Genomic DNA, 6,696 nt, shown 5'->3' with positions numbered 1-6,696 from the left:
ATATAACGTGCACTGGCAATTTAAAAATAAATGTTGACTCACGCACTTCTATTATAGAGAAAGGGCAAATAATGATATTAAAATATTTTGTATTTTAATTTTATAATACTATATTATATATACTACTACTACAGGCCTGATGCACGAAAATTCATGCAAGAGTAGGCCTTCCTTCCCCCGGCTGCTGGCACTGGCTTTCCTCCAGCACCTGGGACATGGGCTTCCCTCTGGCTGCTGGCAGGCACCCGGGACCCGGGCAGCTTCCCCCCGGCCCCAGCTTCGTCCAGAAGGATGTCCAGAAGGACATCTGGTCTAATTAGCATATTTACCCTTTTATTATTATAGATTCTGACATGTAATTTTTTGCAGTAACATAATTACTGCACTAATCTTCTAATTAATTTCCTTTCAAAGCCACTAGTTAATTACATAAGTGGGTGAAAAAAGTAAAACCAAATAGCTCTTGGCAACCACTGATCCTTTTATCTTCTCCATAGATTTGCCTTTTCCAGAATACCAAAGAGTTGGATTCAGACAGTGTGTAGCTTTCTCAGATTGGCTTCTTTCACTTACTAATGTGCATTTAAGTTTCCTCCATGTCTTTTCGTGGCTTGATAGCTCCTTTCTTTTCAGTGCTGAATAATATTCCATTGTCTGAAGGCACCTTATTTTGTGATTTATTCACTCACCTACCAAAGAACATCATGGTTGCTTCCAAGTTTGGCAATTATGAATTAAAATGTATAAAGTAAAGCACTTTCCTCTAAACGTTTTTTCATGTAACATTTTTTTTATGTTAAAATTTCACCTGGATATACCCAGAGGGTCTGGCCTGGCCTCTTCAAACAGTTTGCCTAGTACTCAGTGCACCTTTGATCTAAAGACGTAATTCTTCGGTCAGGAAGTTTTCTAAACTTCTTTGATGATTGCTTCTCCATGGGCTCTGTTCTCTACTTCTGGGATGACTATTATACAACTGTGTTTGTTTTCCTGGGCATCTCCTCTCTCTCTCTTTCTCAATATCTTTATTATTTTTTTTCAGAGTTCTGGGGAGGGTTCTCAAAGCAGTCTTTCCTGATTTGGTTTTTAATCTGAAATAAATTTCCTGTTTTGTATATTTTCCCAAATTTACGTATGAATGAAAATTCATGATTGAATATTATTTAGAATATAAATTTGGGGATTGACTATTTCTCAGATTTTTAGATTCTAGTGACCTTGGTAATAAGGATAGAATATTTTTCCTATGTCTAGTAATTTTTCTCTATTTGCTGACTTTACAGAGGGGCCTAGATTTATGTGTGTTTGGGATTGGAACTTGAAATGGTCCTAGAAAAGGTTACATAGGTAATTTTCTCGCATGTTGGCACCAGGCAATGGAGAAAGGAAAGAAAAAAAACAACAACCCACACTAACCCGGTTGTTTAGGTTTAGTTTTCTAGATCGGGAGACCCAGTTGGCCATGCCTAGGGACGGAGAGCCCTGAGAAGAGGAGAGAAGTTTGTTGCTGTGCTGGGCAGTTTGCTTTTTAGTATCCGCTGAGGCAGCCCAAGGTTAGCTGGGGGAGCGTCTCCCTTCTCTGACTGACATGAAAGCCCAGATTAGGAACCTGCTGGCCAGTGTCCCTGCTTTTCTGTGCAAAACAAAAGATGGTCTGAGCCTTGGCCACCTGCTCAGTGAGAAGACACCTGTGCAGTCCCAAGCCACTCAACCTGTTACCTGCCTGTGCCTATCTGACTCTTATTCCTGGTCCTGGCCATCTATCATAGGGCGTAGGCAGGCTGGTCCTCCATCACCTCCCAGGGCTGACCTTCCTTGATCTGCACTAGATATTGTATAAGTTCTAGTTATGGACCAGAATTGGGAACAGAGGGGAGTTAACTGCGTGGGTTCAAGTTATGATCTACTAACAAAAATCAGGGTACTATACTTTCGACAGGTCAGAAGATGAAACTGATTTATTTATGGTGTGACCACTAGGTGGTGCCACCAATTAGTGAAAACAATGGCTGCTGGCCCTGGACAACCCAGAACCACTTGCGGCTAGTACAGCACAAGTTTGTGAGATTGTTTGGAACTTGCATGCACTTGTGATGCGTGCATGAGTGTGTGTGCACATATTTCGTGATGCATGAGTTTGCCCACGAGCAATGTTGGTTTACAAGTGCACACACACACATGCAAGAACATGTATAATCTGTGGACCCTGGAAAGCTATGGGTGTAAAGGTAAATGATGTGAACTCCAAAAGGCTGACCCATCAGCCATGTGGTCTCGAACCCTGGTCCTGAACAGCTAGGAAGGTTGCTTGTGGAGTATGCAGGAGACCCCATCCTAGAGAAACAGCGACAGCACCACAGGGCAGCTTTCCTGAGGAAGGGGATCCTAGACACAGCCACGGGTTCCTTCAAAGTCATCAGTCCTACAAGCCCTGTGTCCAGCCAGGCCTCCAAGAAGGTCTCAGTCACTTCTGAAGTCTCAACACCTTTCCGGGAGTGCCCAGAGCGTCTAATAACATGTTCCCTTGGGGTCCTATCTTCTGTCCAGGTGGGGAGTGACCCTGCACCTGAGAAAATAAATGTCCTGTGTACATGTGTGTGAGGGGGTGTGGGCTCCCCCTAATCCCTGCTCCCTCAGGCCATCCGCATCCACACATCCTCCTCCCTCTTATCTCTGGGAAGGTCCCCAGCTGATCTCAGACTCTCTCTCTCTGGATACCCTCTCCCTCCAGGAGTCGTGCTGTCTTGATTGCCTGCTAGAGAGGGTGGCCCACAAAGCTGGGGACCTTAGATACATCCCTGCCCTTCTCCAGCCTCAGTTTCCCAACTCTCAGTGAGGGCGGGGTCTGGGTGATTCTGAGAGGCCCTTTGTGCTGACCGAAGTCCTGCAAGTCTGCCGGCTGCAGGGCTCTGCCCCTCCAGGGCTGCGGTGGGTGGCATGGGAGTCTTCTTGGAAAAGCTCAGAAGGAGAAAGTTCCTCCCCCTCCTTCTAGCAGACTTGCCTCCTTAACAGGCCCCCAGGGAAAGCAGCTGGGCTCCCAGGACCCCAGGAGAAAGTTGTCACTCGGCATCATTAAAAGTTCAAGTGGCTTCCGCTGGGGAGGTGACAGTCCCAGGGTTCATTAGACCTGCTGTCCCCTGAGTCCAATTTGGTTGAAGGAATGTTTGGCATTTTCTTCCAGAGGAGGTTTTCACTAAGGGTTGGAGGCCTCCCTGCGAGAGCTCATCCCCCATAGAGGTCAGAGAGGAAAGGTCCCTCGGGGTCACCTCTTGCCTTAGCACTTTTCCGGAGGAGGAAGCAGGCTGGGTCAGGGCAAGCGCTTGCCAAAGGCCACATGGAGTCAGCCTTGCCAGCTGCTGGCACATTCCTCAGGAGGCAGGGAGATGGGCGCACCCCCAGGAAGGAGCAGAGAGGAAAGGGCAGGGAACGCAGCAGGGAGGGCCACTGGGGACCAGTAATCTGGGGGGTGCAGGCACAGAACTGCAGTTTTGGGGAGGCCCTGTGTGAGGAGGAGCTTTGAGAACATCCTGCCAAGCTCACTGCACATAGGGCTGCCCAGGGAGATAGTGGGCACCCAGCCCTGAGGTGTGAGAGTCAAATAGACAAGTGCTTATCTAGGATGGATGGAGGGGATGCGGGGCAAAGAGGGGAGAGGAGTCTGCCACTGCGCAGGTCCTGCCTGCTCTGTCAGTTCTCCACCAGCAGGAATAGCATGTCCAGGCTGCTGGGCAGGGAGGTGAGATGGGGAACAGGGATCCTGCCGTTTAAGGCAAGTTGAGACTGTTGAACTAGAAACCAGGAAGCTGGGACACGGGCCTGGCCTCTCTGAGCTCAGCAGCCTCTTTCCTGCCTCCTGCAGTCAAGGGCTAACACCCAGATCCTCTTGGCTCCCAGATCCATAGGACGGACGACTTAGAGATAGTTGTTAGCCTCCCTGAAGATGGAAATCCGCCCGCTGTGCCTCACAGAGCTCCTGGAGTGTGGGGCCATTTGACATCACCTGACCCAGAGGACTCTGGTCTGCAGGACAGGGGGCCACAGACTCTCACATGACAAGGTCTCCCAACTCATCTAGTTCAAACGCCACTGCAATTGGTAGGGGGAAAGGGCACACAATAAGAATAGGACCACAGTTGTGTACTGATCACTCAGCTTACTAGCTACAGATAAGAGGTTTTCTTACAGACCCTGGAAACTGAAAGATGTGCCCCAAGAAGAAAACAGAGCTGTAATCTTCCTTATCCTATATAATAAAAGCCTAATATGCTAAGTGTCTGGTTGTCCAGTCGTCCATTCAACCAATCAAAGTGTAATATGCTAATGATATGCTAAGGCCACTCAACCACTTGCTATGACATGCACTGACCACCAGGGGGCAGACAGTTGACCAGTAGGTTAGCTTGCTGCTGGGGTCCGGCCGATCAGGACTGAGCAAGATGGGCTGGACATGCCCTGGAGCCCTCCTGCAGTCCCTCCCTGGCTGGCCAACCTCCCGAGTCCCTCCCCAGCCCCGATTGTGCACCAATGGGGTCCCTCGGCCTGGCCTGCGCCCTCTCGCAATCCGGGACCCCTCAGGGGATGTCAGAGAGCTGGTTTCGGCCTGATCCCACAAGCCAGGCTGAGGGACCCCACTGGTGCACGAATTCATGCACTGGGCCTCTAGTCTATATACTAGTATATAAAAGCCTAAGCGACCAAACAACTGAACAACTGAATGACCGGTCGACCGGTCACTATGACATGCACTGACCACCAGGGGGCAGATGCTCAATGTAGGAGCTGCCCCCTGGTGGTCAGTGTGCTCCCACAGTGTGAGCGCCACTCAGCTGACCAACGGCTGGTGAGTCCTGCTGCATTGGTGCCAGCCTCTCCCAATTGGGACTGACTGCGCCCACAGCAAGCATAGCAGAGCCAGGATGAGCGGGAGGGGCAGGCAGGAGCAGCAGGTGGCGTTGGACTGCCACAGGCCTGTGGGGATCAGGCTGAAACCTGCAGTCCAACACCCCCGAGGGGTCCCGGATTGCAAGAGGGCGCAGGCCAGGCTGAGGGACCCTACCAGTGCACGAATCCATGTACCAGGCCTCTAGTCCCTATGTAATCAGCCAGCTAGTAGGAGGTATTAGAGCAGATTTTTCATGGATGACCTGCTGCTGTCCCCTACTGCTAGCATTATTGAAATAAACACTCATATATGATTCAACCCTGTCTCTGCTTAATTGGCTCAAATAGTGACAGGCAACCTGGACCCATTTGTTGTCCGGCTTTATTTTCCAGCGACTCTGGTGGGATCACAGGCAGGGAACTCCTCTGGGATGAGTACCGGGGATCCCTCTTGCTGCCTTGACTGGAGATTCTCGGGGCTGAAATCTGGACTTTTTTTATTTGCAGCACTGCCAGGAATTTTCCTATGGAGTCCCTTTCTCAGCCCTGTCACTTAAGTTGAATGAAGTTTTTTTTGTCTGATACACATTTGCTGCCTTTCGTCTGGGCTTCTTTGTAAGTCTCTGGAAGCATTTACTGTGTATGGCACGGGAGGCATTCACCGCCTTTCACGTGGGCCAGCCTGGTCAGCTCCAGTGGTCCTTGCCTCGTCTCCGAGCCTTAGCCTGATCCATCTGGGACGAGAGACATTGCCCTGTTTCCGTGTTTGTTTGTTTGTTTTTAAATATATTTTATTGATTTTTTTACAGAGAGGAAGGGAGAGGGATAGAGAGTTAGAAACATCAATAAGAGAGAAACATTGATCAGCTGTCTCCTGCACACCTCACACTGGGGATGTGCCCGCAACCAAAGTACATGCCCTTGACCGGAATCAAACCTGGGACCTTTCAGTCCACAGGCTGACGCTCTATCCACTGAGCCAAACTGGTTAGGGCTGTTTGTTTTTTAAATGCGAGGTATTCTGAGGTTTCTATGGCAGGACAGATAAGCAGCATGGTGTACAGCTCTTGTCTGTGGGCTGTGTGTGCCTGCAAATATTGTACATGGGTCTCTGTTGATTATTGTTCGGTTTAATTTGTTTTAAAGATGGGGGCATGTCCCATTGGTTGGGGCCCCAGCTGCATGTGGCAGGCTGAACCCATGGCAGGGATCGCAGGGACTTCCCAGCCGCTGCTGAGAGTTCTTAGTCTCGGGACCCTGCCTTCTCTCCCTCTCAAGGCATAAGCCGCCTGCAACACTTAGCTAGTGAGAGTTGTTGTCTGTCTGTCTATAATGTGTGGTTGCTGATGTTCTTTGCTTGCTTTCTTGTCTTTTGGGGACTTAGTCTGCTCTTCACCGTTTTATGAACACAGGGAGTCCTCTGTCTCTGCTGTTTGGGCTTTGTGCCACTCAGCCCAAATGTCATTTGCTGTGCTGGGTTAGTGTGAGATAAGATTCTAAGGCTAATGTCCCAGTACCCCCTTTTGAAAGTACTCATTTATTTATTTTAGGGGTTGTTTTTATTTCTGTTTTGAAATAGGATAAGATCTCTTCTTACATGCAAGATTTCATGTTGTTACATCATAAGGATTCTATTCAGAAAGAAAAATATGAGAAATAAAACTTCTCCCCCCTGTTCTTTCTCCAGCCCCCTAAAAGTGGTCAAGATCATGTTATTCCTGTTACAAAATCTGCCAAGAAAATGCCTTGGGTAATAATAATTGGCTTTAAAAATCTCATAAAATTGTAAGACATAATAAATAAATATAAGTATAA

This window comes from Myotis brandtii, unplaced genomic scaffold, assembly GCF_000412655.1.
Source record: "Myotis brandtii unplaced genomic scaffold, ASM41265v1 scaffold806, whole genome shotgun sequence".
Lineage (NCBI taxonomy): Eukaryota > Metazoa > Chordata > Mammalia > Chiroptera > Vespertilionidae > Myotis > Myotis brandtii.
Note: the sequence above shows the minus strand (reverse complement) of the source record.